This window comes from Herpailurus yagouaroundi, unplaced genomic scaffold, assembly GCF_014898765.1.
Source record: "Herpailurus yagouaroundi ecotype Mexico unplaced genomic scaffold, PumYag 141, whole genome shotgun sequence".
Taxonomy (NCBI): domain Eukaryota; kingdom Metazoa; phylum Chordata; class Mammalia; order Carnivora; family Felidae; genus Herpailurus; species Herpailurus yagouaroundi.
Genome location: NW_024412396.1, coordinates 46,634,137 through 46,652,866, shown reverse-complemented (window position 1 = coordinate 46,652,866; position 18,730 = coordinate 46,634,137). Strand labels below are relative to the sequence as shown.

Sequence of the window (18,730 nt, the reverse complement as noted above, 5' to 3'; positions counted from 1 at the left end):
AGAAGCAAGAAGTGGGTATATTTGGGGGTTGACAGGGGATTGGCTGGTAGTTGCCAACCGTCACTCCCAAGATCCCCACTAACTTCAAATGAAAGGTGGGACAACACATAACAATTATTTTCTACACCTCGTTTTGAGTGTATGACAAAGTGTTCTTTGTTCGAGTGCATAGATCTAAAGTGTCCTTGTCCCTGTGTGTGTTTTCTTATGCTCAAGGCAGCTGCAAATGATCTACAGAGCTTGGGCTTCAGTGAAGAAGAGTGACACACACCGATGAGGGGCTCCCTGTCTGGAGCTGTTCTCAGATGTCAAGCATCCATTTGTGCCAACAGGCACTAAAGCAGAGCAGACAAGACCAGGGCTTCAAAAACAGAGCAGTCTGAGTGAGGGCTGGAGCTACTTACTAGTTGTGCAACCTGGATGGCAAGTCTCTTACTTTCTGTGAACTTCACTCTCTTCATCTGAAAATGGTGATTATATTATTTATGCATAGGATTGTTGGGAAGATTAACTGAAATAATGTCTTTAAAGTGATTGGTGCAGTTCCTAAGACACCAATAAACAATTACTGTTGTAATTATCAAAGGATGATGGACTATTTTACGCCCATCATTCTGCCCTCAGAGGGCCATTATGATGGCTATGACATGACAGGCATTCTCATTAACAGCCTGGGCCTTGGAGATTGATGAATGAAGCTTAGAATCCTGCGCTGCTGCCACTCGGCTGCTAGGTGACCTTGCACAGAGTGCAGAACCTCTTAGCCCCTGGAGTAGAAGCCAGGTCCCTGCCCTTGAAGACTTGACAGCCAGCCTGGTAGGGGGCATTCATCAAGGCAGATGATCGTCACCACCACCGATGGGCAACATGAAAGAAACGCAAGCACAAGTGTTACCGGAACAAAGAGGGGGCCACTGACTAGCAGCCACGATGGATGTTGGAGCGGGCGGATGTGAGGCTGCCGGGAAGGCCTCTTGGCCCATCTGCGTCTGGGAGCGTGCACACTCCTCGCCAATCAACGTGGTAAATGCCACCATCTGCCCAGCGTGACAAGTATCATCAGAATAAACTTCGAGCATTTTACAGCCATATTTCTCTAAGACCCGGAGCTCTGCCAGGGGATTCTGGCCTCCAAGAGGGATTATACCAAAGAGACAAATAGCACGGTAGCCAAGGAGGAGGGCAAAACCGAGAAACTGCCTGCAGAGAGTGACCCATCCAGCTCTCTTGATGTTTATAGTTAAGAAACATCCAGACATGAATTAAAATCCACCTGCCACCAGCTGAAGTCTGCCAATTTTTATGGGCATAAAATGATTTAGGCAAATGGTCTGTCTGCTCCTCTGAGGCTCCCTTTTTGAGTCCATCCTGAATGGCTATTTGAAGCTCCCTTGAGCTACGCACCCCCCATGGGTACTGCTGGCCACACACATACAAATGGGGTCTTCCTCGGGTTTCTTGATCTGTGGAGGCAGTGAACTCTGTCAGGAAAAGGCATTTTATCCAAACCCTGTTGGGGGTGTTGCGAATAATATATAATGGCAATGTTCTAGAAATTTTCACATGCTTATGTGGCTCTGTTACTCAAGCTATATTTTAAAGAGATAAAGGTGGACAGGACAGACCCATCCTGCCTTCCCAGGTGAGACTGCTATTTGATTTGTAACATAGAAGTGGCAAATGACATAGAAACACTGTGAATCCTCCTGGGAGGTCTACGAATTTTACATTAGTTACCACTTCCCTTCCACATGGAACGGCCATTCACCAGTTAAATTTGTTTCTGATCATTCTGGAAGGATAACAGCAAGAACATCCCTCTATCCCGAGACAGTATCTGTCAGCACTTTAGCGCCTTTTTTTTTTCCGTGTAAGGAGAGTTGGAAGTAATTTACTTTAGCTAAACAGAATTGATTTCTTTTTACAGTAACTGTGGAAAAGAAAATGTTACTCAGTAAAAGCAAAGGGGGCAGAGAGAAGCAGAGTGGAAGGAAGACAAGGATTACAGACCATTACAAACCTAGGTCCTCTTCTCAAAGAGCTCAGTGAGGCAAAATTAGAGTCTCCAAGTCAGACAGGAGTTTGGGTTTGATTTGGGGAACAATGAGAAGGCATCATGGGTGCTAGATAGGAAGGTGACCTAGAGAAAGAAGCGTCTTAGGGCCTGAGTTGGTTAATGTCTTCAATGGATTTGAGAAAGATAAAGGTCAAGACGAGGAGACAAATGAGGAAGCCAATGGACATGAAGAGCCCCTGAAAAGATGAAGGCTTGGCAAAGCATGGGCCATGCCTCCTGCCCCCCAGCCTCACGCAGTCCTTGGGACGATTATCTGGGCCAATGGACATAAAGGATCAGACAAAAAGCTCTTTTGCCCTAAACATTTCTGTTTTAGTTACTGCTTTTCTACAACCAGAGGTATCCAAAGTAACAGGTTATAAAGAGTCCAGGTAGAAGTGTTACACAGAGAATGGCACGAAGATGTCCAGGTTGGCATGAGTAAGGAAGATACACCGGTCTACACTCTGATTGCCAAAGAACTGGCTGCCAAGGATGGAGAGAGATGGAAAGGGGGAAGGCTGGAAAACAGACATAGCCGCTACAAGACCCACGAGACCAGACAGACTTACTCTCAAGATAGTCATTCAGGGTACTCTCTCATCCACTCTCCGTGTGTGTCTGTGTGCAGTGGGGCAGAGACGGGGGGGGAGGGGTCCTGGGGTGCACAGACCATGGTGGCCACAGTGATGAAGAGAAGCTGCTCTCTGCTGCCCGGAACACCAAGAAGAAGAGGGTGTCTATTTTCATGGACCCACAGTGCATTCGCAGGGTAGTTTTGGACAACACACTTACTCTAAGTTGTATTAGGATTCCTCCTGGATAAACTAGGGATGATGACAGTACTTTGCCAGATGGTGAGCAGTAAATAAGAACGTGAGTGCCAGGGCGCCTGGGTGGCTCAGTCAGCTGACTCTTGATTTCAATTCAGGTCATGATCTCATGACCGTGAGATTGAGCCCCATGTGAGCTCCACACTGGGCATGGAGTCTGCTTAAGGTTCTCTCTCCCCCTCTTTCTCTGCTCCACCCCTGCTCCCCCGCCCCCACACACCCACCACCCCCCAAAAAAAAAAAAAAAAAAAAAAAAACCACGCATGGCAAGAAGCCAACGAGGCCTGGAAAACAGCACAGCAAGCTGCTCGCTGAATAGTGACAGCTATGTGAACAGAAGAATGCCACAGTGATAGCTATTACCCTGATTTCTTCTTTATAATGTATTTTTTAATTTTTATTTTTGGTAACCCTGATTTTTAAGGAAGGAGAATTCACAATATTCTTCAAAAAAAAAAAAAAAAAACAGCACACAGTCCACATCAGCCAGTTTTATTTTGGGCTAATAAATCCATCTTCTTAATACTTGGTGATGAGGTAAACTGTGGTGGCGGAAGGAATCTTGGATCCGAGCCAAGCAAACACAGGCCTGAGGTCTGATTCTCAAAGCACCTATGTGATATGGGGCCAGTCCCTTCCCTTCACCTCATGGCCCGCTAGCAGACAGCAGCAGGGCGAGGCAGGCAGGGCGGGCAAGAACCAGCACACTTCTAACCATTTAACATAGTCTGCTGCAAGAAACTAGACAGGTGTCTTCACTTGATGAAGAAACAGATAAGGCATAGGCCATGAAAGGAAGACTAACCTGTGTTGATTAACCCCCTGCGGCCCCCATCGTACCTTCCTGTTCCGTATTGTCATCTTTATCCGAGTTTGCTCTGTAGCTGGGCGAGACAGAGAGAATCAGCTCACCCATCTCTGAATTATAATCCATTACATTTTAGAAGCCAATTCTTTCCCTTCCCTCTTACAATTGTGTTTGAAAACATTTTGCCCCAGCTCTAAAAATGCAGGGTCTCTCAAGTTCTGAAGTCCAAAGTGCTACAATCATCATTTTAACAACAGACAAGTTCTGAGATGGTGGTGGTGATAGCTACATAGTGGGGTTTTGTTTGTTGTTTGTTTGTTTGTTTTCTGTTTTTGTTTTGGTTTTGGTTTGGTTTGGGGGGGGGGTAGGTCTCCTGGAATCCCCACATATAAACATACAGCGTTTAAATAGAAAAATAAAAAATATGTAAGTAACATTTACAACAAAACTAGGTGATAAGATAGCCTTCTCCCCAAACACCAAAATTCAAGCAGGTAAGGATAAACCACCAGCAAATACACAAATAGCCAACTCCTGCTGTCAAGACAGAGCCTCCCATTAGAGAGAAACTCCTGAGAGAAAAATCGAAATTGAGCAAAACAGGAATAACAAAACTGAGAAAACAGAAGATTCAGCTAACAGTGGGGAAGGAAAACAAAAGTAGGAAATTTCAGTAAGAAGTAAGTAAGTAAGACAGTAAGTTTGGTTTGTTTTTAGACACTACATGACTTGAAGTGGGAGTTCTGGGAAGTTAGAAAAAAGTATCTCAACCAAGTCTCTTGCTGAAACTTCAGGAAAATGAGTGACAGAGAAACACTGAGATCAAATTCTACCCAATATTACTATAAGAACAAGAGAGAAAGGAATAAAATACCACCTCTACAGGTTAATAAAAGCACACCCAAGAAAACAGTCTCAAAAACCAGATTAAACCTGGGGCGCCTGGGTGGCTCAGTCGGTTAAGCATCCGACTTCGGCTCAGGTCACGATCTCGCGGTCCGTGAGTTCGAGCCCTGCATCGGGCTCTGGGCTGATAGCTCGGAGCCTGGAGCCTGCTTCCGATTCTGTGTCTCCCTCTCTCTCTGACCCTCCCCCGTTCATGCTCTGTCTCTCTCTGTCTCAAAAATAAATAAATGTTAAAAAAAAAAAATTTTTTTTAATCAGATTAAAACTGTAATATACAATTTCTAAATGTGCCAAAAGACGCTGAGAAAATATACTGGACATGAAGAAACCAGAATAGATAAACTAAAAAAACACCAGAAATGAGGTGACAGAACTTGAGGGAGTTAGAAATTTTAGAAATAAAATCTTAACTAGAAGGAACTTAAGAGTGAATGAAAATAATAATAATACCTTCAGATAAATAGAAGGAGAAAATGGAAAGTTTCAAATCAAAAAAAAAAAAAAAAAAAGAAGAAAGTGTTACCAGGAAAAGTGACAAACTTTGAAGACAAGCAAATAAGATGCAACATAATAAAATAATAGATTCTGAAAGGGGGGGAGAAATTTTGGAAAAAAGGAACATAACAAATACCAAAAAAAAAAAAATAAAAATTAAAATTAAAAAAAAACTTTAATAAAGAAAACTTTCCTAAAAAAAAGAAAGAAGAAAACTTTCCTAAAATAGAACAATTTGTAAATTGCATGTTAACATATAATTTAAAAAGAAACTACCTATGTGAGAATAATCACCCAGAACCACCAACACCAAGACATACACTGGTAAAATTTTAAGACTTTAAAGGAAAAAACGAAACAAAACAACTCTGGGCAAACTCTAGGCAAAAAGAGAATATGACCGACAAGAGAAAGAAAACTGGATTATCAGAATTTACAGCAATGTTTTATGCCATAAGATAATTGAGGAACATATTTAGATATTCAAAGAAAGAAAATCTGAGCCAAGGATTTTATGTCTAGCAAAACTGAACCATAACCCCCTTCCTAAGGAATCTACTAGAGAATGAGTTTCAGATAACCAAAGGACTAGGATACAGAGATAATGTAAGCATTTCATATATAAAACTAAGAATTAACATTAAACAGAGGTTAAATGCTGAAGAGTATAGCATGTACTAAGAATTGGCTAATAACACAGATTTGGTGTAACCATAAAGAATTAGGGGAAAATCAAAATAACACATGCATAAAAAATTCTCAACTCTTTTTAGTGATCATAGTTGGTGGTGATAGTAATAATAGTATATGTATAATGTGGAATAGAGCAAATGGGTAATTATGAAATATTCTAGGGGCGCCTGGGTGGCTCAGTCAGTTGAACATCTGACTTTGGCTCAGGTCATGATCTTGCAGTTTGTGAGTTCAGGCCCAGCGTCGGGCTCTGAGCTGACAGCTTGGAGCCTGGAGCCTGCTTCGGATTCTGTGTGTATGTGTGTGTGTGTCTGCCCCTCTACCTCTCACACTCTTTTCTGTCTCCTTCAGAAGTAAATAAACATAAGAAAGAAAGAAAGAAAGAAAGAAAGAAAGAAAGAAAGAAAGAAAGAAAGAAAGAAAGAAAGAAAGAAAAAAGAAATATTCTAAGCTAGCATCTTCTGTGTCCTTGAGAACCAAGATTCTTACAGTGGAAGAAATGAGATATGGACGCCATATAGAATAAGTTAAGTGGGGGCACTTGAGTGGCTCAGTTGGTGGATCTGACTTCGGCTCAGGTCATGATCTCATGGTTTGTGAGTTCGAGTCCCACATCACACTCAGTGCTGTCAGCGCAGAGCCCGTTTTGGGAGACAGAGAGCTCCTCTCTGTCTGCCCTTCCCCTGTTCGTTCTCTCTCTTAAAAATAAACACTAAAGAAAGAGAGAGAAGAAGTTAAGTAAAAACTCTGTAGTCCTCCATTGTAAACTTTAGAATAAATTTGTGAAGTATTTTAACTTTATTTATATTTAAATACATATTTAATTATAATATATATAAATTCACTATATGTAGGTATAGAAAAAGACATGTAGATATAAATATTTCCTAGCTCTGTCATGGAAAAGATGCAGAAAAAAAATAAAATAAAAGACAAAGCCAGTACCCATGAGTGCCTAGTTTGTGGTTTTATTTATCTTATTCCTATTAAAAGGGAGGTTTCTTGGAGAAATGGCTGATTGCTGATCTAGGATAAGAAATGTACAAGATGAACATGAAAAAAAAAAAAAAGGAAGAAGTCAGAGAACAAGTCACATCAAGAGGAATCAGGAAGCAAGCGGAAGAAGCTCCCATTGGCCAAAGGTAAGGGCAGTTTGAGCTTTAATAAGGGTAAGGTTGCCAATGTTTGACAGCCTTCCAGTATGTTCAAATCTAGTAGTTCATAATGACATTTTAATAAATAACTGCTTATTTTCTGAACATCACAGGGAAACAATTCATCATTTTGAAAACTAGGTAAATAAAAAGAAAGAGGAGCCTTTGATCTGCTTTTCATGTATGAATCTATCACTGGGGAGCCATATAGTGATACACATTTATTCTACATAAATTATTCCAGCTAATAAGTAAAAGTGAAAATGAAATGACAGAATATTGCCAATATACACCTCCCAATAGATCCAAGTATTGAACAGTTATGCTTGATAACATCAAAAAACTGTAAAGCTACATATCCTATGCCTCGTCATCAAAGAACTCAGTACCACCTACAGCCCTGGCAAAAGGATCAAGCTTGGGTTTGATAAAGCCTCTATATCTAGCTGCCAATATGCAGGAAATGTAGAGGATCACACGGAACTATGCCATGAGTATACTACCAGCAAAATCTACCCTCTAGGAAGTCCAACAAGCCAAACAATCTAGGGTCTTTAATAGATACATTGTATGAGAAAGAAAGTGACAGTGCTGAGGGGGCTGCACATGGAAAGACAAATTTACTATCAACAGGAAAGACTAAACTATAGTATCTGGGGTTGTGCATTTCAATAAAAAAAACTAGAAAGAGACAAGGAACAATTACTGAGAAACTCAAGGGAGTGTTTTTTTCAGGAGGAAGGAAGGAACTGTGGTTGGGAAGAGGGACATAGAGGGGTTTCTGAGTTAACTGGGAAGTTCTATTTCTTGACCTACAAGGTAGTTAGAAAAATGTCCACCTAATTCACTAAACTAGTGGTTCTCAAGCTCATGCATGAGAATCTTCTGGAGGGTCATTAAAACAGAGATCTCACCTCCATAGTTTATGATTTTAAAGTCTACATAGAAGCTCAAACGTTTGTATTTCTACCAAGTTCTAAGACAATGCTGGTGCTGCTAATGTGGAGACCACACTTCAGGAATCATTGCAGTAAGCTATCCTTGCATTGTCTGGGGGTTTTTTTTGTTTGTTTTTGTTTTGAGTGTGTGTCTTATTTTTCAATGAGAGGATGGATGGATGGATGGATGGATGGATAGATGGGCAGCAGGCAGGCAGGCTAGATAGATGGGTGGGTGGAAAGATAGGCAGAGACAAACAACTAGGAAAAAAATCATATCAAACCATGGGAAGATTGCCTTACCACTCATATGCTATCTCCCTGGTCTCTCTCTACCTGCTATCTACCTGGTTCAATGATGTGCTATACAAAGTATCCCTATGTTTGCTAGGTATCCCACCGTGACCTCTAGAGCTTTTTGTCCCAATCATTATCTGACAGCTTCTCAAGCCAAAAGAGGAACTGGAATGTACTGGGAGCCCATGTCAAAGACAACTTATAATGGTCTATTGATAAAGTTGGGCACTGTTTTGTTTTTCCCCATGGAAAAGATATTTTATGCACAAAGCCAATGCCTTGGTATCTCTCCACAATCTTGCACTTTTCTTTAATTGAAGACAAATTCACCCTACTGCCTCTCCAGAAGACTACTGTGGGACTGTTTAGAAAAGATAAATCTGGTCCCACAAATTACCCACTAAATATCTACAAGCATTTCTTATCTTCTCAAAGAGTATCCTCAGAACAAAATTAAAAGCAAAGTGCATCTCAGAGCCAAGAATAAAAATGTGGTGTGAGTTCAAATATCAGAGACTGAGCTTCAGTCAGTCAAGTTTGGGGAATATTTCCTAGAAAGAAAAAAGAAAAAAAAAAGTAGTAAATAAAGTAATGTGTCCTGAAATATGAAAGAGGGCAAAACTCCTAGAATTTTAAGAAAATCAAACCTTAGTTATGCAAATAGCAAAGGGCACTCACAAGATTTATCTAGCTAATAAATTCAGTTCCACAACTGTTTATATGCCCACTGTGTGAAAGGACAAAAACGAATAGAACATAATCCTTGCCCTCAGGACATTAAAATTGGAAAAGGGAGCTCTTGTTAACTCTAAGACCAGGAAAAATGTAAATGGTGAATAAGGTACAAAAAATTTTTGCCTGGGTAAAAAGGGAGAGATGTGATTTATTAGAGGCAAAACCACAGTTGGCCTGTCCCGCTGGCAGAGGAGTCATCTGTGAGTTATATCTGGAAAGTCCAGAGAGGATTTCATCCAATCGTCATTCCTCATATATTACTGGTGATGCCTGACATTCAGTACGTGCAGCTTCACACCTAGTGTCAGGATCTGATTCCTACAGGGCCTCTATAATACTCTAATAACCTAGCTGCCTTTTATGTTTTAGTGGTTATTCTGACACTGGGAACCATGAACATATCCACCGACATGTGTATTTTCTACTGACCAACGTTTGCGTATTTAGCTGAAATAATAATCTAAAAGTATTCATAGAGGCACAATCAGATCCGTGCACTCAAAGCAGTCCTTGGGTCAACAGCATGAACATAAACCTGAAAATCTATTTGAAATGCAGAATCTCAGGCCCCATCCCCGTCTGCATTTTACCAAGATCCTCAGGTGATTCACAGGCACGTTAAAATTAAAAAAAAAAAAAAAAAAAAAAATTTTAATGTTTATTCATTTTTGTGAGACAGAGACAGAGTACGAGCGGGGGAGGGACAGAGAGAGAGGGAGACACAGAATCCGAAGCAGGCTCCAGGCTCCGAGCTGTCAGCACAGAACCCAACATGGGGCTCTAGCTCACAGACCGTGAGATCATGACCTGAGCCGAAGTCAGACACCTGACCGACTGAGCCACCCAGGCGCCCCTGCACACGAAAATTTTACAGGCACTAAATTATATAACCATCTTATAATCAAGCAGTGCTAGATGACTTCAGCCTTCATATTTGTGTTTATAATCAAGTCAGCATACACCAAGGAGTGCCACGCTAATTACTGCAGGCCAAAGAGAGGTGGACGGAGGTGGAATTGATGTCTTGGTGCTTTCTTGCCAAACAAAGGAGGAATAATGTCACAGCACACTGTGAAATGGAAGGGCTTACAGTCATCTTCGCAGAGGAAACTGTGGGGAAATGAAGGCGTCAAAGGCCATGGTGGTTTGGAGCCAGGATGTCATTTTAGTAAAAATAACATCATCTGTCATGTTAGGTCAAGGCCGTTAGTTTGAAATCCCCAACGTTTTCTTGCCTTTAATTTTTAAATCTGTTCTGCTAAAATGTAATTTTTAATTTTTTTTTTTAAATTTTATAGATGCATAAAGGCTACAGGCAAGCACAATTAGTCTATCCATGGCTTTGGTTATTCGCAAATAGTCAAGTAACATTATAATAAAAAGGTAACACCATACCCATACTCACAAGACAGCTCTCCTGTAAAGGGACATATCTCTCACATTTAGTAAACACTACGATGGTAAAAATAAAGGATGGGCATTAGTTTTGACAGAAGAAAGGAAAAAAGCATGAAAACAGAGGATCCTGGGGATCCCCAACAGCACCACCTCGAGGGGCCTCTGAGAGGCCAAAGAAAGGCCTCTATCACCTCACACACCCTTGTTTTAGATGGCAGAGGACATCAGCCCGTAAGTAGCATTCTCAGGGCCTGAAAAGTCACTGCTATTCCTCCCACATCATTTTAAAAAACTAAACAAAAGATTAAAAGACATTTAATAAGCTCCTGGGGAAACATCTAGAAATAACAATCATCATCATAACAACATAGTAATTACTATATGTCAGGTATTTTCCCAAGCACTTTACTTACATTAACTCATTTAACTCTGTTAATAACCTACGACAAAGTCGTGGCTTTGGCAGACTATGAAAATGGCCATTGTCCTTCACTCAGACGTAGAATCTGTTTCTCCACCTTTTGATTCTGCTGGTCTTAATGACTTGCTTTCACCAATGGAATACGGTGGAAGCGAGGATGTACAATTTCTGAGTCTAGGCTTCGAGTGGCCTTGCAAGCTTCTAGTACCTTGCTAAGAATACTATGTCCACGATGCAAACAAACCCAGGCCTATTTAGTTCAATCTAAAAATGAAAAAAAAAAAAATCACACTTTGATTTTCTTTCCCTCCTTGATGGGCACGATGTAATTCTGATTTTTCTATCATTTTTCTGTTTTGTAATTTTTTATTTAAGGGAAAAGTTGTTTTCTACTATTATTCTCCCTAAATTGTTGTATATACAGAAATATATAAATTCAAGAAAGCAAGAAAGAGCTAGAAGTTAGCTTGATGATAGCTACTACTGGGGGCGGGGGGGAAGGAGAAACTTGTTGCTTTCCTTCTGTGTTTCCAAGAACTTCACTAAAATTGCACAAAAGGGATATAGTAGCATCGATAAGACAGGAAGACTATTCGTTTAGAAATCATTTCAGGGGCACCTGGGTGGCTCAGTTGGTTAAGCGTCAGACTCTTGATGTCGGTTCAGATCACGATCTCATGGTTCATGGGCTCCAGCCCCGCATTGGACTCTGTGCTGACAGTGCGGAGCCTGCGTGGGATTCTCTCTTTCCCTCTCTCTTAGCCCCTCCCACTCTTGCTCTCTCTGTCTCTCTCAAAATGAATAAACTTTAAAAATTCTTTTTGAATAATTTCAAAGTGTTAAGGTTTTTTGGCTTTTCTTCCAAAGTTCTACTTAAATACAGAGCATGCCACATTTGACACTCACATATGCTCATATTACAGTTTGGAGATGTGCTTAAAGATGATTTCTAGTAGGAAAGGATAGCACTGGGACCACTGTCATGTAGTTGTGAATGGGCCTCACTCACAGACATGCGAGGAAGACCGTACAAGCGCTAAGAAAGGGCTCTTTCCTAAGTCTTAACTAATGAAGCTATCAAATTCTGAAGATATTTTGTACACAGTGTGCAACTCGGAGCAGCAAGCCAAATCTTTGGCTCTTCTTCTGAAACTTACGGCAATCTTGTAGTCTAGATTCTCTAGAATATTTCCAATTTTAAATGTTCTGTTCCACTGTCAAACCAGGGGCCCTGAGGTTTTAGTTCAGGGTTTCCTAGATTTGTGACTTCGTGAACAAGGAAACTTCCAGGGGGAAAATACAGCGATTGGGGGACTGACATGAGATTGCCAACTTTCAGCCAATGAAGTTATTTTGTAAATAATAAACAAGTTTTTAAAAGTTAACTGTATTTCTGTATACTCAAGTTGTATAAGCTTGAATAAATTACTTCATGTATCTAAGCCTCCATGCATTCATCTATAAAATGGGAAGAGTAATGTCTCCTCCTCAAGTTTGAAAGTACTTACCAGAACATCTGACACTGTAAGCGCTCAACAAAGGTATCCGTGACTACTACAATGATGATCCCTACCATCACTTCCATAAAAAACTAATGAGTCCAAACACAATGAATCCTAGCCGGAGCCAAAGGGAAAAGTGAGGGGTCCTCACAAGACCAACGGGCAGAGCAGTCTTAATGCATCTGGCTCACCTTTCACTAGGGCATCAACAGCTCCCAGGGAGAGCAACCCCAGACCTACTAAACCTTAATGAAATGGAAGAAAGGGCCTCCAAAGAAAGGAAAAAAGCAGTAGCTCCCTTGGCAAACCAGCTGTGACAGGATGGGATTCAGATACGGGACACAAATACTACGGCAAAGCTCACGCTCCCAATTCAGTAGGCCACCAGTGTCTGTCCTTTGCCCATGTCTGCAGCCCTTTTGTATTCATCTCCTGGGCCCTTGATTCAAGCTACACACCTCACTGACTCAACTATCACATTATCTCCCAGATAAAACGTCCATTAACTCTGCTCACACATCATGCTGAGGCTTCTGCGTCCGCATCTATCATACACTTACCACAGTGTTACCGTTCGGTGTTTGTATTTATGTCATTTTCGTGGTTAAGGAGATTTCAAATTCATCATACAATCGGGCTTGGTATGACAATAATCACTTTACATCCATAATCTCACATCCAACGCATTACAAACATTCAGCTGTATTTCCTGTCCGTCTTTTTCTCCCTTTTGCCTTTTTACGTGGTTTTGGTTCACATATGCACGTAGTTTCAAGGGTACAATTGCTACTATACTTTTCAATCATTTGAGCATTTTTCAAATTACGTCACCGTCTTCCAAGATCATCATTTAATTGCTGTGTAACTTTCCACCAAGGAAATGCTTTTAATTTACTTAAGTATAGCTCTCCTGAGGGACATGCAGAGCATCCCCATTTCTGGCTATTATAAGTAGAACTAAAATGAATAATTTCCATGCATATGGATTTTTCCATATTTTGAAATATTTCCTAAAATCAGATTCCCAGGAATCGCATTACTAGCTCAAGAGAAAGGGGCACTGTGATGGCTTTAGATATATATTATCTGATCATGTTTGACAAGAATATAGATGTTTCTTGTGCGTAAGAATCTATTTGCATCTCAGTCATTTTTCCAAGTAGCTCATTCTGTCTACTCTCAGTTACACACCTCCTCACTCATTCCTCCCACTCTTGTTGCCCTGCTGTCTACAGCACCACCTGTGGACAATCTGTCCTTTATGAACACTGATTGTCCACAGACACCCCGAACATCTTGCCTTGGTCCAGGACCCCCTGAAAAAGTTGTCCCTTAGGTGTTCCTTGGGGTCTTCTTTTCTCTTCAGGGAACTTTCTCAGGGATGGGTTGCTAAAATACGCCCACAATCCAATGCACTAATGTGTTTTAAGTGCAAACGTCTTTGAAGTTCACAATAGTTTGATTTGTACGTTGGATCATATGAAAATCGTATACCTCCCTAATGCTTCAATATTTTCTAATACTAATAATGTACAAGAGGACCCATTTGATTACAGTTCTGCCAGCATTAGGAATCATTTGTTCTGCTTGTGTTTTTGAGCATATTATTGATGAAAAATGATGTTGTGCACTACAATGTCAAGTTTTTAGAAGTGATTTTTGGGGCGCCTGGGTGGCTCAGTTGGTTAAGCGTCTGACTTCGGCTCAGGTCATGATTTCACAGCTCGTGAGTTTGAGCCCCACGTTGGGCTCTGTGCTAACAGCTCAGAGCCTGGAGCCTGCTTCTGTTTCTGTGTCTCCCTCTCTCTCTGCCCCTAACCCACTCACATTCTGTCTCTGTCCCTCTCAAAAATAAATAAACATTAAAAAAAAATAAAAAAAATAAAAAGTGATTTTTTTTAAACATGTCTACCTGCCTCCACTAAACAACTCAGTCTCCTGAGAGAAGAAACGACTATATTTCTCTCTTGTAGCATTAGCGCTCAAAGATCTTGGCAGAGATGCAAAAGGGAGGGAAAAGAGAAAAGAAGACGGGAAAGGAGAAGAGAAAGAAAGGGAGCAAAGGAAGTAGGAGAAGCTGGACAAGAGGAGAGGGAAGAACAATCAAGAACTAGAGTCACTAGCATCTGGGGACTCTGTCCTACAAGTAGGTGGCTTCAGAGACAAGATTCAAAGACACAATCAAAGGGCATCTGGGTGGCTCAGTCAGTTAAGCATCTGACTCTTGATCTCAGCTCAGGTCATGATCTCATGGTTCATGAGACTGACCCCTGCATCTGGCTCTGTGCTAACAGCATGGAGCCTGCTTGGAATTTTCTCTCTCTCTCTCTCTCTCTCTCTCTCTCTCTCTCTCTCTCTCCCCCCTCTCCCTCTCTCTTTTTGTCTGTTCCATGCATGCACTCTCACTCTCTCAAAATAAATAAACTTAAAAAAAAAAAAGACACAATCAAGACTAAAGATATAACTCAATCCACCACTCTACAAGTATTTCACCACCAATTCCTCTTTTAAATTCATGCCAAAAAAAAAAAAAAAAAAAGGTAGTGGCTTCTGAGGGTCAATTAGATTGAATACTTGAAATATCAGGACTTCCCCTGGCCCTATGGTGTAACTTTCTTCAGAGCAGACTGTTGTTTCACAACAAGACAGATTTGACCTCAGCAGACTCATCTGGATGTTCTTCCACTTTTGTCATGAACTAGCACTGTGAACGAGCAACAGGAACAAAACTAGGTGTCTGTATCTGAGAGCACATTTAACTGAACACAAAGCAGCCATTTAAAGAAGATCATATTACTGTCCTGGAAATCAACCTTAAAGGTATGTAACTCCCTTCGCCTGTGCCTCAGTTCAAAGGCTGGTTAGCCCACCTCCTCGCCGGGTGAACCTGGTACTTAAGCTCTCAGCTTCTCATCTGAGAAATGAGGATAGAGGACGATCTGTAAAATGAGGACAATAAAAGCTCCAATCTCACAGAGAGCTGTTGTGAGCTTGACACGTTAATATACGCTCACAACAGTAACTAGTATATAGTAAGTGCTCAATAAAAGGGGAGTGATCATGATTGTTGTAAAAGAAGCCAACTGATGAAAAACCATGCAATTCTAAGGGAGGCGCAGAGGTCCTAGATCTTTTCAAATGTGTACGATAAGAAAGAAGTCCATACATCAACTGCTCGTATGTAGGGTTTTCTTTTGGAGCCCTGTGTGTATGCATTCAGCAGTACAACAGCACATATAATAGGCATTTTCTAGAATGGTTTATCTAAGAAGCAAGAAGGTAATGCAAATGAAAGGAGAGAGAGTGCAGGATGAGAGAAAGGAAGCTCCTCTTCCGTCTGAACGGAGCAGTCACCACTTAGAAGCACTTACCGCTGATTGGGAATCGAGGTCCCATTTAACCAAATCTTCCAAATTTTCAAGAGAAACTAGAACTCTATATTCTTATGCGGTTTCCAGACCATTAAATGTTGGCAACTATTTCGATGGTCTCTAAAAGCCTTGTTTTGTGTCAGTCAAAACTCTGACAATCTGTCCTCTTTAAGCTTGGAGAAAAACCACGTCCCGAAACCAGGGTCCCCAGCCCCGTCCCTTCCGAGAACCAATTCCCGCTGCATTCCCACTACACGGGGGTGCGAAGAGCGTTAGTGCTCAGCACACACCCATGCACTGCGTCGGCTCTAGACAGTCAATGGCAGCTCCAGTGAGGGCCTGCTGCATACACACTACTTACCCATCTTCGGGGGACACAGAAAAAGTAAGAGTGAGAACTTACCTTTCACTGAAGAGGCCAGACACATGTAAGCAAAGGGCCAGCAAGCATTACATTGTACATAGCTGTCCAATTGTGTGGTGCCCACTGGAGGCACCATGGGGCTGTGGGACAGGGGTCCTGAACCAGACCAGGAGGATGGGGGAGGCTGTGGAAAAGACAGAGAGGTACACTCCGGGTAACAGAGGCAAAATGAGCGGCAGCACGGCTGTCTCAGGTTATTGTAACATTTCTCCCATCCTTAATGTTGGAAAGTTTGTATGGTCCAGTTGTTTTTAGTGGGTTTTTTGTTTTGGTCAGGGAAACCTAAAAGCCACCCCTAACATATTACCATGAAAATGAGCTGTATGTTGGTAGCGTTGACTAATAAATTCTGCTTTCAAACATTTTCTGAGCCTCTGAACACTCTCTGTGGCTTGGTTGGCGGGGTAGGCCAAGAGGTGGCCCCTGACCATAAGAAGCCACAGTCCGGTGAGGGAGCTGACTCTAATGAGACAAGATGGCAGGCGCCGGGATCATGCCTGCGGAGCACCGTGCCCAGGGAGTTGAGGTGCCGTCACGCGGAAGCCACCAGCTGGGCTGCATCTGGGGGTGAGTAGGCGTCGGCCAGGCAGACAACGGGGAGGAGGGGTGTTCCAGGTAGCAGCAGCAACACAGGCCAAGGCGTAGAATGGTGAAAGCCAGTAGTTTATAGCAGCAAAGATACCCACCCTCTTTTCCACCTCTTCATTCTTGGTCTGTCTGCTAATTACGGCCTTCCTGTGTCTCAGCAAGACAGGAATCTCTGAAGATCCTTAAAGATTCTGAAAACTTGCCCTAGTGTTGCCGTTCATTCACAGGAAAAGGCAGCAAAGATGAAAAACCACCAAAGGCCAACGTAAAGAGAATGACTTGCAGTGCCTTTGGTACATGCAGATGCATTTAACTGGGTCTCTGCAGTCTGGGCACGGGGGTGAGGCTGTCAATAAAATCAACTCTGACCTCATTTATTTGGGGATAGGTGATTCTCTGCTTGGCCTCTAATACAAGAGGAGATGCTCACATATAAAGAATAGAAATCGCACAACACAGCTCAGGGTTGGTTTGGATTTGAGCTTAGGGTTGTCGTACATTTTGCATTTTGTTTTTACAACTATTAGCGTTAAAAGGAGTTTTTTAAGTTAATATTGACCTATTTTGCTCAGAAGGGGAAAGTTAAAAGTTATAAAGTTACAAAGCTAAAGATTTCAACTTACAACCACCATTGTCATGTTTCAAAACACCATGAAAAGGGTACTCTAGGAGTACTAGGGGAGTAACTTTTAGCATCCTGGGTCCATTGCCTGTTATGTGGAGCAGCATTTTCACCCTTTTCTCCTCTTTCTGACTGGCTTCTGATGGCCCGTGAATCTCCAAGGGAAGTAAAGGAAGGAGATTGTGGTAGTTTGTTCCACAGATGGTCCCCCGGGGACCATGCCTCCTGCCCCGCTTTGTCTGGGCTGTCCTGCATGGCCAGTGGAAGGTGGACGCTACAGGACTTCTCAGCCTAAATCAAAAAAGCCTTGCAGTATCTGTGTTGGTATCTTGGGATGTTCAGCTTCAGAACCCAGCCACCAGCCTAGGAGAAGTGCACGCCACGTGGGGAGGCCACACGCCAGAATCCAAGCTGAGATCAACGGCCAGTCATGTGATGAGCCATCTTGGATGTTTCCAGCTCAGCAAGTGTTCAGATGACTCCAGCCCCAGTTGCCATTTGAGAGCAAGAGTATGAGACCCCCCGCCACCCAGCAGGACAACCTAGCTGAGTGCAGCCAATCCCAGAACGGTGGCTTATTGCACAGCAAGGTAGAACCAGAAGACAGAAGTCAACAGAAGAAAAAGGAAAACCTGAAATTAAAAGTCTTTTCTACCTGTGACAACATGGTAAATGAGATTGAACTATGTGGCCCAATTGCTTTTTTAAATTTGAGTGTAGTTATTAATTATCGCACTCCCTTTCCCTAGTGATCACCTGAAGATAACCAAGGCATAAAAATATGCATTTTCTGGGAATAGACACAGACTTAACATGCCTCATGTCATGTGTCGGTGTATTTTTCTTAATTATCTTCAAGGTTCACTTTTTAGGCTAGAAAAACAAAAGCAAAATCTTCAGAAACAAAGCAAGATTAGCTAGTCTCCACCAAAATCCTTTACGTAGTAAGGTCAGCAATCATATACGTTGATATGGGGAGTGTACCAGAATTTCCTATCTTTCCAGTTTAACTATGAAACTGGCATGACATTAGAAATGTAATAGTTTTCCACGTTCGGGGTAAGCGCATTCATTTTTGTATCTGATGCTTAGTAGCAAAACTCTCGTGTGCCATATATGATAGACCGATGATTGCCAATTCGTTGCCCCATCAGCATCCATTCCCTTGTGATCCTTGTTAGTGCCCTCCACTTTGTTTGAAACCTTATGTGTCAGCTAAATACCCAACTTACAGAGGTATCCTTGAAACTGGACACTATCACAGCCATTTAGAATTAAGAGCAAGACTGCTGGGGAGTTCCGATGAAACTTTTGCTGTCCTGATAAAAGGAGAGAGCTGTGGCTAGCACACCACTTCACATCTCCCTTCTAGAATGTGCACATGATGTCTGCAGTCCCAGCAGCAGCCATTTTGCCACCATGAGGCAATGAGCATAAGGATGAATACTAACACATGAGGAAGAGCAGAGCGGAAAACACAAAATAATCA

At 41.9% G+C, this 18,730-nt stretch overlaps 1 protein-coding gene across 12 annotated transcripts in view; it reads right to left on the bottom strand.

Moving 5' to 3' along the window:
- RGS6 (regulator of G protein signaling 6) overlaps nucleotides 1-18,730 on the bottom strand; it is a 603,304-nt gene that overhangs the window by 405,319 nt on the left and 179,255 nt on the right. The gene's annotated exons all lie outside the window — the stretch shown is intronic.